We start from the raw sequence: 15,511 nt of genomic DNA on the forward strand, positions 1-15,511 counted from the left end.
GGAGCACCATCCGATTTAAAAAGGCCAACACCAAACTTACCGAACATTATTTGTCAGTAGGGCACAACCCGGAGGAAATATTATGGACTATAATTGAGCAAATCAAACCAGGAGCCAACATAACCCAACGTCTTTTTGAAAAAGAACAAAGGTGGGTTTATAGACTTGCAACGCACAAGACTGGATTGAATGACAATATTCCATGGCATACAGTGTTAGGGTGACTTTCCCCAAACGAACCCCCTTTGTTTGCGCAATCAATATACTTTGAGGTCCTGATATAATCTTGTATTCCCATTACTGGTCTCCAGCTTTTGGACCGACCCCTTGTCCATTTGCACTGGTTCTGTTCCTTTTTCTTATGTTGAAATGCCTTCTCGATTGTTTTTCTTAAAACTTAATGGGTTCGACCTGACCTAGGTCTCTCTAAATGTCCTTTCTCGTATGGACGTGGCCCCTTTAAGAACCTCGTCCATCCACCAACGCGGTTGCTGTAGCAACCGTCACAGCGGAAGCCACTGATCGGCCCCTGTGCCCTGATTGGCCCGCCCAAAATCCCCGGACCAGCACCACGCCCATCCAGGAAGTAACGCAGAGCCTACTTCTTGATACTGCTGATCCAAGTGAACACTCCACGGGGCATTTGTGAGTAGCAATCAAGTAGGTTTGTACTCAAGACGAGCAGAAGCCGCAAGTAAGTGTTTTTAGAAACTACTGCAGGATAACAGATCATGCGGTTAGATACGTCTGCCCGACACTGGATGTATCTAATTGGGGCGGAATCTAACTGTATTTTCGCCCGTTACTTTTCTAACTTTGCAGGTGACGGATACTTGCAGTCTTGGATTACCTGATGCCCATGAAGCGATAGTTACCGCTTCTAGTGTAAGCTAATTCAGAAATCTTCTGAATCACTCTAGTGTAAGCTGAGCAAGATGCTCACTCTTCTGTAACTTTCACTTAGATAATAACCCGCATAATTGCGGCACTTTTCCTTAGTTGTCGATAACTTCCAGCAGTGCCCGAGTGTGCTTGGACACCGCGTTCTAGTAGCGATCGCTCTCCCACACCTCCTCCTCACTTTTCCCAGCGAAACGGCACATTTACATAATGTTGTTTGTTTTTCCCTTTTAAACAAACCTAGGCTCGAATAAATACCGTTTGAGCACCACCGTCTATCACTACTGATAGACCACGGGTACGACCTGATATATAAGGTGTTCTTCTGTCACCTTATTTTTGGTGAACCCACCAAGCGTACTATTTGTTTATCGTGTACCCTTGTTATGTCTTCCCCAGTACGTTAACCCCACCCTATACGTTTTTTCTCCCACAGGTTTTTTCCTGAACCAGGATCAAACACCCTTTTACACAAGAACACAATTTGTGGTCTTTATATTGAACGAGGGCTGGACGCGCCTTAGCGTGTGCGTACCACCCCGCTCAAGAAGCACGGTCCTGACGAAAACCTAAATTTTTTTTTAAATGGTTGAAACATGTAGACCTATTTTTAATTAACTCACATAGCACACTTCGCTATTTTTAATTCTCTCCCACCTCGAGACACCGAAGCCTTCCTAAATAGGCACAGGTGCCACATTGTTTTTAATAGGGTCTAAGCACTCAAGAATAAAGTCTTGGAGTGAGTAGTCTTGGCCCTTTTTAATACACATATCACAGTATTTTTTCTGCACATATAAAAACCCGCTCCACTGTAATCAGGTGTCGCAGCACACCCTATGGGCATTCTGTCTATGGGGTGGGACCCCAATGATGAAGCATGTCACCAACCAGGTTGGTGAGTGAGGGGTCTTCTACAAGGACAAACACTGTCCGGTATAGGGCTGGGGCGCTTAGTGCTAACCTGAGCCTTAAGCTCTAGATACAGAAGAAATCCTTCTTTGTATTTTTCTTTCCAGGGGCCACTTAGATGAAGTGCCATTAAGTTCAGGAGTGCAAATTTGTTATTACATCGATGACATAATGATTCAAGGCGAGACACAAGAACAGGTCCAAATTCAGCTAGATCAATTGTAACTCATTTGCAGAGCAGAGGATGGGATCTTAATCCTGACAAATTGCAAGGTCTAGCACAGAGTGTGAAATTCCTAGGTATTCAATGGCATGAGGGAAACCGAGAAGTGATTCCACAGGTGAGACAGGAAATCAAAGAGTTTGCAGTACAGTTTAATAGGAAAGAAGCTCAGAAATTCATTGGTTTGTTTGGATTCTGGAAACAACATATTCCCCATCTAAGTCAGATTTTGGCCCCTTTGTACATGGTTACACGTAAAGAGATATATTTGAATGAGGGTAAGATGCTGGTCTGGCGGTTTTGGCAGTCTGGTGAAACATCACGGTGCAGACGTGTAGTCGTGTTTGTGGAACAGAGAATCCTGACCCAACCAGAGAGGGAAAGAGAGCCAAACCCTTCTTCGGATTGTACTGATGCCTAAGAATATGGTGAGGTGTTCCATGTATATCTGACTTCTATCTAACTATACCTTCATTTTCAGGTTCTATGTATATGTATGTGTTGATGATTGACAAATGTTTACTGTGATATTTAGTTATTTCTTCTTCCTTGTCATTCTGTTATCATGTAATAAATTCCCTTGGAATATATAACTTGTCCTTATTCCTTGTGGAGGAAGGTCGGGCCCCTTTTTTATCAAGTACTTACAGAGGGATGGGCTATTTCCCCTCTAATCGGTAATTGTAGATACGGAAGGGAAATAGACTCTGAAGCAGGAGTATTCAAATTGCAGGTAGACCAATCCAACATAGTGTAAGAAGTGAAATATGCTACTTACCAGTATGCGTCTGTTCTTGGCATGTAGGGCTGCTGACATTCCTATCTGTGCATAGATCGCCGCCTAGTGTTGGGTCCGGATGATTGCACATTGTGGTCCTGGAAGAGTCTTCGAAGTATCACGAGATAGGTGGCTCCTCCTTCGGACTACAGTGCGCATGGGCATACTCTCCATCCTCAGATTGTTTTCGCCATTGTGGCAGAGATGAAGTATAGTGCAGTAAGAGATGTCCATGCAAAGAGTGAATGCTGCAGCTGCGACAGGCACCGGGGAGGTGGGTGGGTGATATGAATGTCAGCAGCCCTACATGCCAAGAACAGATTCATACTGGTAAGTAGCATATTCCGTTCGAGGCATGTGGGCTGCTGAATTCATATTGGTGCATAGAATGTATAGCAGTATCTCCCTTAGCGGTGGCTACCTGTGTCAGCTGCAGCAGTCTGAAAAAGAGTTTTGAGAACAGCCTGTCCTACAGCAGCTTGCTGTTTTAAATGTACATCTACACAATAGTGTTTTGTAAATGTATGTGTTGTTGTCCATGAGGCTGCTTTACTAATTTTGTGTAAAGGAATATTACCCAGGAAAGCCACGGATGCCCCTAGCTTGCGTGTGGAATGCGCCCTAGCGGGAACTGTTGAGGTGCGTTTGGCTTTTAAATAACATATTTGGATGCATTTAACGATCCATCTGGCTATACCAGATTTTGAAATAGGGTTGCCTTTGTGTTGCGGTGAGAAAGCAACAAACAACTGTTTTGTTTTTCGAAATACCTTAATTCTGTCTATATAGTATAGCAGAGCTCTTTTGACATCTAGAGTATGCAAGGCCCTTTCAGCTACTGTCTGTGGATTTTGAAAGAACACTGGCAGTTCGATGGTTTGATTTATGTGGAAATGGGATACCACCTTTGGCATGAATTTAGGGTTTGTTCTGAGAACTACTCCATTTGCATGTATTTGGATGAATGGTTCTTGAATAGTTAGGGCTTGGAGCTCGCTAACTCTTCGAAGTGAAGTAACAGCAATAAGGAAAGCCACCTTCCAACTAAGAAATTGTATTTCACATGAGTGTAGTGGTTCAAAAGGTGGTCCCATAAGTCTGGTTAAAACAATGTTCAGATTCCAGACTGGTGAAGGTGCGTGTCTTTGAGGAATTACGCGTTTGAGTCCTTCCAAAAACACTTTAATTGCTGGCACCCTAAATAGTGAAAGGTGTTGCCTGTTTTGAAGATATGCTGCTAACACAGCTAAATGTATCCTGATGGATGAATAGGCTAAATTGCAGCGTTGTAGGTGCAAGAGATAGCAAATGATGTTTTGAGTAGAAGCATCAAGTGGGTTTATATCATTGTTTCTGTAGTAAATGACGAAACGTTTCCACTTAGCTGCATAACATGCCCTGGTAGTGGGTTTTCTTGCCTCCTTGATAATGTTCATACAGTCTGGAGGCAAGTTTAGGTATCCAAACTCTAGGATTTCAGGAGCTAGATCACCAGGTTCAGCTGTTGCGGATCTGGATGTTGGATTTCTCCATGGCTCTGAGTTAAAAGATTAAGTGTGAGTCTCAGTCTTTGATGAGGCACCACTGACAGTTCTAGGAACGTTGGGTACCATGGTTGCCTCGCCCATGTGGGAGCAACTAGGATTAGCGTCAGTGAATGTTGGCTTAGTTTGCGTGCCACTAGCGCTATTAATGGAGCTGGGGGAAAAGCGTACGCAAATTTGCCTGACCAGTTCCTCCATATTGCATTGCCTTGCGACTGTGGATGTGGGAACCTGGCGGCAAAGTACTGGCATTTTGCGTTTTCGCTTGTGGCAAACAGATCTATCTCTGGGTGTCCCCACTTCCGGAAGAATGGGTGGAGCACTTTGGGGTGAATCTCCCATTCGTGCATTTGTTGACTGTGCCTTCTGAGCAGGTCGGCTACTTGATTATCCTTGCCTGGGAGGTGCTCTGCCATAAGAAACATGTTCCTTTGAATGGCCCACTTCCACATTGCTTGAGCTAGGTGCGACAGATGTGTCGAGTGCGTTCCTCTCTGTTTTTGAATGTAATACATAGCTGTCATGGTGTCCATCCGGATCAACACTGTTTTGTTGCATAAGTGTGACTTGAATGCTTTTATAGCTAGAAAGATAGCCATCAGCTCTAGAAGGTTGATGTGCATCTTCTTTTGTTGTAGAGTCCAGAGTCCTTGTACTGTGTAGTGTAGGACATGGGCTCCCCATCTTAGTAGGGATGCGTCCGCGGTTAACACTATTTGTGGGACAGGCTCTTGGAACAGTCGTCCTTTTCAAAGGTTTTGTGGATTCCACCAATGCAGAGAGTTGTATGCCCGACTGGTCACCAACACTAGGTCCTGTAATTGCCCTTGAGCCTGGTTCCACTGCCTTGCTAGGCACTCCTGGAGAGGACGCATGTGTAGTCTGGCATGAGGGACTATGAATATGCACGAGGCCAACATGCCTATTAGTTGCATAAACACTCGAGCTGGTACTGAGTGTTGGGGCCTGAATTTTTGGATCAATGCTTGCATGCCGTTGAGCCGTGCTGCGTTGGGATATGCTTTTGCTGCCATTGTATCTATAGTTGCTCCCAGGTATTGTTGTACATGGGAGGGTTGCAGATGTGATTTTGGGTAGTTTAGCAAGAAGCCTAAACTGTGCAGGAGATGGATGGTTTTTGACATGTGGTTGGGACACTGCTGGGCCGATGGCGCATGTATTAGCCAATTGTCCAGATATGGGTACACATGGATGTGTTGCCTTCTGAGATGTGCCGCCACTGTAGCTAGACATTTGGTGAAGACGTGTGGAGCTGTTGTGACACCAAATGGTAGTACTTTGAACTGGTAGTGCTGTCCTTGTATGGTGAACCTGAGATACTTTCTGTGAGCAGGGTGTATTGGTATATGAAAGTATGCGTCTTTGAGGTCCAGAGTTGCTAGGAAGTCTCCCTTGCGAAGCAATGGTAAGACTTGCTGGAGAGTGAGCATATGAAAATGCTCCGACAAAATGTACAGGTTGAGGGGCCTGAGGTCCAATATTGATCTGAGAGACCCGTCCTTCTTTGGAATTCGGAAGTATAGGGAGTATACTCCTGTTCCCTGAAGTTGTAGTGGGACTGGTTCTATGGCCCCCTTTTGCAGCATACTGATGACCTCTTGCTGCAGTAGTGTTATATGTTCCTGTGACATTGGACGGTGCACGGGTGGTATGTTGGGTGGGGTTGAGGTGAGTTCTAGGCAATAGCCATGTTGGATAATTTGCCTGACCCACTTGTCTGTTGTGATATTTAACCAGATTGGCAGAAATTGTTGTAGTCTTCCCCCAACCGGTGTTATATGGTCTGGGGGTAGTGCCAAGAAGTCACTGTTTGGTGTTAGTGGAGGATCTATTTGCATTTCCTCCACGACCCCTTCCTTTGGTGTTAATGGCTCTGTATCCACCCCTGTTAGTGTTTTTGCTGTATGTGGATTGCGTGTTACTTTTGTAGCTGGAGGATTGCTGTGATATATTACTTCGCGCTCCTCCTCTAATTGGAGTGACGAAAGGAGCCCCGGTGTTGTTGGAACTGGAGAGCTCCCATGGACTTTGCTGTTTCCACATCCTTTTTCATTTTGTCCAGAATTGAGTCAACTGCTGGACCAAATAAAAAGTCTGGGTTGATGGGATGATTAAGAATTGTGGATTGAACTTCATTCTTAAAGCCTGATATGCGGAGCCATGCGTGTCGCCTTAGCAGCACTCTTGTATTGATAGATCTGGCCGCTGTATCTGCCGCGTCTAGGGCACATTTAATTAAGGCATTGATGATGAGCTATCCCTCCTGTATAAGTTCATCTGCCTGCTGTTTGTAAGGATCAGGTAAGTGTTGGAGAATTTCTTCTAAGCTGTCGTAGTGTGCCCTGTCATATCTGGCCAGCAAGGCCTGTGTATTGGCAATTCTCCATGAGTTTGCTGCTTGAGCAGCTACTCTTTTGCCTGATGCCTCAAAGATCTTCGACTCTTTGTCCGGAGGAGCAGCCTCTCCCGTAGTTTGGGAAATGCCGTTTACGTGCGTTGGATACCACTAGGGAGTCTAGGTGTAGCGGACCATTGATGTATGTAGGATCTATAGATGCAGCCCTTTTCTAGGGTTTATGACCCGTGCCCTAGCAGTGTCCTTAAAAAGGTCATGTGCGTGTTTTAAGACGCCCTTCAACATGGGGAGTGTTTTACATGTCTCTCAGATGTTGTTAGTGTATCAAAGAGAAAGTCTTCTTCAATAGCATCAGAGTGCATATCTACATTATGGTAGGTAGCTGCTCTATCAAGTAAAGAAATAAAGGCCACAGTATCTTCTGTGGGGGATGGCTTCGTTGGGTAAAGTGCAGGTTCTGTAAAGGGCAGAGCCCTTTCATTGTCTAGTTCTCCTCCTGCACCCCATGGCTGTAGGTTGGGGTCTCCAGTTGGGTTTTGTGGATAACCAAACCCAACATCTGCATCCTGATCTTCATCTGGGTTGTAGTTAGGTGATGTTTGGGTATATGGGGTTGTAGGCATAGCTGGATTGATAGGTTCAAAAAGTATTGGAGAGGTAGCACAGTCTCTTCTTTTTGAGTGGTATTCTAGGAAAGTCTTCTATTGGCAAAGGCCTTTTCTTTTTTGTGTAAACAGTCACCTTACCGGTTACTGGGTTAATATACAGTTTTGACTGGTCTTCTGTGGCGGGGTCTGGGTGAATAAGCTCGTCCTCCACAGTTTTTGGCCTTGTTGCAGTAGCCTTTGGTTTGCTTGTTTTCGGGTCGATATGTTTAGTGGGTTCGACCGTTTTTTGTGGTTGGATCGGTTTTTGATGTTTGTTGACAGATTTTGTCGGTTGAACGTCTTTGGCTGGCTTCACCACCTTTTTCGGACCGAGCGGTTTGGTCGGTTCGACAGTGTCCTTAGGTGTTTTAGGTGTTTGCGTTTTTGGCTCAGTGCCCTTTTTTGGTTCGAGGTGCTTCGGCTCAACCGCTTTATTCTGTTCACCCTAGGTTTCACTTTCGGTTAGACGTTAGTTTTGGGCGTAGGCCTTTTACTTTCGTCGACTGTTTTTATCCCCTTGTCGATATTTGATGCTACTTTGCTCGATTCAACGTGCTTTGTTTTTGGGGTCGATTCGATGTGCTTTTGCTTTAGCGTTGAATTGACGTTTTTTGGCCGCGATGTTGACTCGACAGCTTTAGGCTCGACAGCTTTAATCTTCGGTGTCGACTCGACGGTCTTTGGCTTCGAAGGCTGTGTTGGAGCTACTGCCTTCGGCTAGATGACCTTTGATTTAATTACTTTTGTTTCGACGACTTTTGGTCCGAAGACTGTGTTGTCGACGAGTTTTGGATTCAATGGAACCGGTGCCGTATGGAGTGTCTCAGAGAGCTCTTTGAATATGTTCTTAGCCGGGCGGTACGGCAGGGCTGTAGGACTAGAATGTTGATCTTGGCTAAGGCCTGCTGGCGATGCCTCGACCTGAGTCTTGTTATAGTGTCTATGTGGGAAGGTGTACTCACGGTTTGCCCCTCGTCGTCATCAGAGTCGTCTTCAACAGCTACGATGTCTTGATCGTATTCCTCGAGATCGACGATTTGGTCCTCCTCCTCAAGGTAATCATCGGAGTCGTGCTTCGAGTACTGGTCTTCGTCTTGATCCGATTCTTCGGCGCTCGCTAGTTCTTCCTCATCGAAGATATTATCGGCTCTGGTGCCGACCGCTGCATTTCCTGCCTCGCCGCCAGTCGATTCCAGATAGTCTTTTTTGACCGGAACTGGGCACAGGCCAGGCAACTATCTTCTTTGTGATCTGGAGATAAGCATCCCGTGTGCAACAAATGCCTATCTTTGTGCGGGAACTTCGAGTTGCACTGCGGGCAGTATTTTAATGGACTTCGTTCCATCGACGGCTGGTCCACGTGGTGTCGATAAGGCCTCACGGCCCGATTCAACGACCGAAGTGCAATAGAAAGTGTATCGGTATCGAGCGCTGAACAATACCGACAGATCCGAAGGCCTTTTGGCCTTTAGAGAAGTTAGTTAATTCCGAATTTGGAGTGTTGGAAAGTACATCCGAACCCAATGGCGGAAAAAAACAATCTGAGGATGGAGAGGATGCCCATGCGCACTGTAGTCCGAAGGAGGAGCCACCTATCTCGTGATACTTCCAAGACTCTTCCAGGACAACAATGTGCAATCATCCGGACCCAACGCTAGGCGGCGATCTATGCACAGATATGAATTCAGCAGCCCACATGCCTTGAACATGTACTTATTTTCACCGGAAGGTGTTGCTCGCGCAGGTGTGCGTTGTTCGTCGGGAGACGTTGCTACTCGTACTTCGGTGCGTTGCTCGTGCAGATGCGCGTTGTTCGTCGGGAGACGGTGCTACTCGTACTTGGGTGAGTTGCTCGCGTAGATGTGCTTTGTTCGCCGGGAGACGTTGCTGATTCGTCGAAAGACGTTGTGGTGCTATACATACCCTCGGAGCTATGGTCTGTAGTATCTTTAGCTGTTAGTATTATTTCTTTCTCAGATAGGTATTCTAAAAGTGTGGTGTTTCTAGGCATTCTGAGAAGGGACTGTGGTAAGTGATGACCCTATAGCTAACTATGACACCCATATTAGAGAAAATAGTGGTCATTACACAAAGGCCCCCCTAATAAAACTACCTGTGGTGGGGGTTCCCTTTGAAAGAATGGGGATTGACATTGTTGGACCAATGGATCCTCAGACAGCATCTGGGCACAGGTTTATACTAGTGGTAGTGGATCATGCCACTAGGCACCCAGAAGCTATTTCACTTAGGACCACAACAGCACCTGTTGTGGCAAGAGCCCTCTTGGGAGTGTTTTCAAGAGAGGGGTTGCCTAAGTAGGTAGTATCCGACAGAGATGCAAACTTTATGTCCAGCTACTGGACTGCCATGTGCAAGGAGTGTGGAGTGAACAATAAATTCACCACACCCTATAATCCACAGTGCAAAGGTTTAGTTGAAAGGTTCAACAAAACCTTAAAGGGTATGGTGAAGGGTCTCCCAGAAAAGCTCAGGCGGAGATGGGATATCCTGCTATCCTTCCTTTTGTTTGCATACAGGGAGGTTCCTCAGAAGGGGGTTGGCTACAGCTCATTTGAACTTCTGTTTGGACACCCTACGAGAGGACCACTTCGGTGAAGGAGGGATGGGAGTTACATCTCAAACCCCCTAAACAGGATATTGTGGACTATGTACTTGGTCTCCGCTCCAGGATGGCTGAGTACATGAAAAAGGCAATTAAAAACCTTGAGGCTAGCCAGGAATTACAGAAAGCCTGGCATGACCAAAAGGCTATACTGACTGACAAGCTACCCTTGTTGACAAAAGATCACAGAGAATACCTCATGCGACCACTGGAGATAGAGGAAATATCCTCAGCCCTCGCGGGGATTAAATCAGGTAGCCAGGCGGGGATTAAATCAGGTAGCCAGGCGGGGATTAAATCAGGTAGCCAGGCGGGGATTAAATCAGGTAGCCAGGCGTTGATGGCCTAACAGTCACATTTTACAAGGAATTCAAAGATCTACTTATTCTTCACTTGGCTACGTTGTTTGAGGAGATGTGTGGCAAAGGTATTATGCCTCCCTCGATGAGAGAGGAGTTAACAGTCGCTATCTTGAAGCCTGACAAGCCCCTACTCAGTGCTCGTCGTATCGATCGATGTCGCTACTAAGCGTAGACACTAAGATATACGCCAGGATCTTAGCGACCCCTCAGGATCCGCTTGTCCCATATTTAGTGGCACCAGAACAAGCTGGCTTTGTCCCTAGCAGAAACTTGATATACAATTTGAGGACGGTGTTCGGAGCGATCTAGCATACAAGGCAGGAAGTGCAGGCAGTGGCTGTGTTTCTGGACATAGAAAAGGCGTTCGATTCAGTAGAATGGACATTCATGAGGCATGTACTGACAAGAATGGGTCCGAGTGGTATCTTCCTACAGATGGTTGGAGTCTTATACAACTCCCCCACTGCCAGGATCACAATCGGCAACTTAGTTACAGCCCCAATCCATATCACAAGGGGAACGCGTCAGGGGTGCCCTTTATCCCCCATGCTTTCACCATAGGTCTGCGCTTTTCGCGAATATCAGACACAGAGGAATACACTTCCTGAGGTCGAATTGATCATTTCCACATATGCAGATGATGCAGTACTTTATGTTAAGTATGGGCAAATTTTGCGGATCTGCGGGCCGCGAATTTGCACGAAATCGCAAAAAAATCTGCAAATCTGCACTTTTTTTGCAATTGCACTATACTCAACTGGAGTATTTTCTACTGGCTAATCAGTAAGTGCTACCTCGTTGGGTAAATGTATATTGCTTTTCCTAGAGTGCAGCTGCGTAAAGGGCCAGAAGATTTGCCTTCAGTGACCCTGTGTGCCTGTAACTTTGCCACCGTGCCAAAATGTGCCGAGGTCCCTTGAGTGAGCTGTCCATCATAGTTGGGAAAGGGCGGGAAGACGTTTGATACCGCTAGTGTGTGGTGCGGGGCTACTATGCGTGTTCACATAAAGGGTCAGAGAGCGAGCAGGGCAGCAGGTGAGGAGAAAGCAGCCTCCTGGTCACAAGAACGGGGATTGCGATCGAGAAACTCAGGGATGCAAAGACCTCCCTCGAGTATTACTGCTCATTTTCGACGGCAGATATGGGGATAAAGCGCACTTGCCCAGCCCCGTGCTAATGTTTTGGGCTGATTTAAACGTTACTGACTTTGAGCTTCAACTCTGGCACCTGCTTTATTTGTATCTGTAAGTGCTTCCTGCTGAGGTTTAATTTTTGGGACAGGAGCCTCGTGCCAGAATGAATCCTGCCCTGCATAGTTATCCACGAAGATGCCACTATGATGGACGAAGCTGTCCATCATAGTGGGGAAAGGGCGGGAAGACGTTTGATACCGCTAGTGTGTGGTGCGGTGCCGAACGGGCGGGGCTGCTATGCGTGTTCACATGCCTCTTGTGTAAAGGGCCAGAGAGCGAGCAGGGCAGCAGGTGAGGAGAAAGCACCCACCTGGCCACAGGAACTACACGGGGATCACGCTCGAGAAACTCTTGGATGCAAAGACCTCTCCGAAGTATTACAGCTCATTTTCGACGGCAGATATGGGGTTAAAGCACACTTGCCCAGCCTCGACCGTGCTAATGTTTTGGGCTGATTAAAACGTTACTGACTTTGAGCTTCAACTCGGGCACCTGCTTTATTTATATCTGTAAGTGCTTCCTGCTGAGGTTTAGTTTTTGTGACAGGAGCCTCGTTGCCTACTTGTAACTATTCTGACCCTGCTTCGAGGGTCAGAGCAGGGTCAGAGAAAAGTTGCAAGTAGGCAGCGAGGCGCCGCTCAGGAAGCACTTACAGGGTTACAGCAGCAGGTGCCTAAGTTGAAGTTAATTTCTTTGTAACCCTTTTGTAAATGGTTACAAAGAAATTAGCTTCAACTTAGGCACCTGCTGCTATAACCCTGTAAGTGCTTCATGGAAGATTCGTCCCGCTAGCGGATTTTTCTGCGATTTCGCGGATCGCGAAATTGCAGAAAATCTGCAAATTCCGGGAGCGGAACAAATTTTCGACCCACACTTACTTTATGTAAGGGACCCTAACCACAACTTATCACCAACGCTGAGGGAGGTTGTTAAATTTGGAACAATGTCAGGTTTAAAGGTTAATAGGACAAAATCAATAATTTTCCCCCTTACACCTGCTACTATGCCCATCACACCTGACTATCCACTGAAGTGGACAACGGAGCCAGTGTGCTATTTGGGAATTAAGATTCACACTGACTCGAAGGTAGTATATCGAGAAAATTACGGGGTTGCAATTAGCAAGTTGGAAGACGAGGTAGACAGGTGGATTCGGCCGCCACTGTCGTTAGTAGGCAGAGTTTCAATCATGAAGATGGTAGTACTTCCCTGCTTTTTATTTTTATTTACCAATATCCCTATGGTCCTTCCTAGATCCATCCTTCGATTGCTTACTTCATTACTACTCAAACTAACCTGGGCCAGAAAGCACGAAAGGGTCAGATGGGACATTCTCACACTTCCTTACTGAATGGGCGGATTAGGTGGCCCAGATCTTTACTTATACTACAGGGCAGCACAAAAAGCTCACGCTCATTATTGGATACATGGCCCGATTAACACCTCCCCATATTCAGAGAGAGGGTGTAGTAGCTGCACCACTCCCCCTGCCGGCTCTGTTGTTTAACAGGCCTGATCGCAGAACTAGGATTAGGGACTCTATTAAGGCAACTACACAAGCTTGGCACCACCTTCTGAAATTGCAAGCTGGGGCTATTTTATACTCTCTGTTGACCCATCTGGACTGGTGTCTTTGGTTACCTCCATGCAGAGATAAGGTACTGAACCCGGCGCTCGGCTCTTTAAATATTTTGGCAATAGGGGACATGTTCACAGGAGGTGCGACTAAGAAACGGGAAGATGTTGGATCGGCCGACCGAAATGACACGATGCTGAACAGAATCCAGTTTCACAGAGTTTGGCACGCGCTGATGGAGAATTTGGGCAGTGACCTAGCCGACCTGCCTGAACTGACTCCACTCACCTATGCAATAAAATCTGACTCCCCAACCAGGGTCATATGAACTATTGATAAACTGTCACAGGGATATTGTGAGAATCATTACACAAAGGCTAGACTAGCTTGGCAGGTTGATCTGGGTAGAGATCTAGACGATAATACCTGAAGATATTGCTGCAAGAGCATGAAACGTATCTCCCTTAATGGCAGACACAGATTGATACATTTAAACAAATTTAATAGGGTGTATTATACACCAGGGAGGCTATGTAGATATGGGTTGAGGTACCCTGCAGCTTTCAAGCACTGTGGTGAAGACATGCCAGATTTTATCCACCTAGCCTCCTGGACATGCCTGGGAATTGCCCGTTTCTGGGTCTTGGTCTTTAACACGTTGGGAGACATCATAGATACGACACTCGCACCTGACCCCACATTGGCTTTATTAGGTTATTCCAAGCATTTACCAAAAGCAGTCAGGCGACTGGTAGATATGGGCCTGCTGCTAGCCAGGCGAAGGGTTGCAATCTGATGATACCGGGGCCAGACACCCACTATTGATAGCTGGTCAAGGGACATGATGTACTGTAGTACACAAACAGAAAATTACAGCGAGCGTCTTCCCACCCCACCCCATGCAGCCAGCCCAAATATTTTTGGGCACTGTATCAGACATACCTGATAACTAAGGATAGTGAGACTGACGGTGAACATACTCCTGTGCATGAGACAAAGGACAAGGAGTAACTGAGCAATTAAGTATGTACGGTACCATTAGGATACACAGAGGTCAGACACCTCGCAAGTGGGTCTGTGTTGCGGCTGCGCACAGAGGAGGTGAAATGGGAGTCCATACGGTGCAAAGTGCGATAAAGTATGGATTAATCATGTGGATACTACTGTAATAAGGGCAAACACCACAGGGTGACAGATTGTATGATCTGTGATGATCCATGTGGTGCCTTTTTTGATACACTATACTACCAATGTACTGAATGTCTGTTATTAAAAAATTGTTAATAATAAATAAATAAATAAACCAGAGTATAATAAATACCTTGTAGACTTAGAATGAATATTAGTTTAAGATGACTAATGGGGTAAAGCTGATCCGTTCTCTTCTGAATGCCGATCATTTTGAAAGGGGACCACTTGAGAAGTCCAAATCGGATTCCGAGATGACTGATTTCTTCTTAGATCAAATTCCAAGGAGTCAACGTTCTGAGATGGAAAGTTTAAACTTCGGGAAGAATATAATCTAAGGCCCTTTACCAAACATGATCAAGAGAAAGCATCAGTGACTCCTTCTGGAGTTACATAAGTTGAAATAAGATTGTTAACTTCTTGATTTCCTGAAAGTTTACCCGTCTCTTCTTTATGGATGGAGTTTGTGGTTAGACTAAAGCGTTTGGTGACAAACATCCAAATTAAGTTAGATAATAGAGACTTGTGTGACACTTCTTTTTTCCCCAGACTCAGTTGCTGATAGACACTGGGAAAATTTTCCTTTACAAATTCTATCCTTTTCTTTCTCTTTGTTGGGATTAGAGTTGCCTATTAGTTTGCTTTGAGGGTAACAATGGGGGAGAAAAAGTGGACTGGCTCTTCATTCTGGCTACCTAAACAAGTTATGCAAATTAAACTGATGACTCGCCTTGCAAAGCGATAGCAACGCAAATACAAAGGCACACCGCACCCCCTTTGATCAGCTAGACAGTGTGTTATAATTATCAAGACAAGAAGTCAAATGTTACTGATGTTGGATGCTACTGATATTAAGTCTTAACGACAGATCAAACTGCGGCCCTTTATGTTGGTTTGAAAAAATATAAATCATTCATGTAATGGAGTTTTTGGAAATGGGTATTTCTAGACCCTCCACTTCCCTTCTCCTTTGAAGTCCACCACCCTTTGATCCTTAGCACTAAAATGACCAGGAAACGCAAATCTGCTGGCTGCTGGCCTTCACATGTGTTGACGCAAATTCACCTTCCTGTCTTTCCAGGCGGGTGGACGCTGTGACGTTTGAGCCAAGGTCTGCACAGACACCACGGATTGCAGGCAGCCAATCATAACAGTTGCCAAGATTCCGATCTGAAGCACTAAAAGTTC

General features: G+C 45.8%; 1 protein-coding gene across 1 annotated transcript in view; it reads right to left on the reverse strand.

The window, feature by feature from the left end:
• The window catches only part of LOC147717617 (E3 ubiquitin-protein ligase TRIM11-like), a 658,037-nt gene that overhangs the window by 568,598 nt on the left and 73,928 nt on the right, over positions 1 to 15,511 (reverse strand). The window lies entirely within an intron of this gene.

The sequence above is a fragment of the Lissotriton vulgaris genome, chromosome 5 (assembly GCF_964263255.1).
Source record: "Lissotriton vulgaris chromosome 5, aLisVul1.2, whole genome shotgun sequence".
Taxonomy (NCBI): domain Eukaryota; kingdom Metazoa; phylum Chordata; class Amphibia; order Caudata; family Salamandridae; genus Lissotriton; species Lissotriton vulgaris.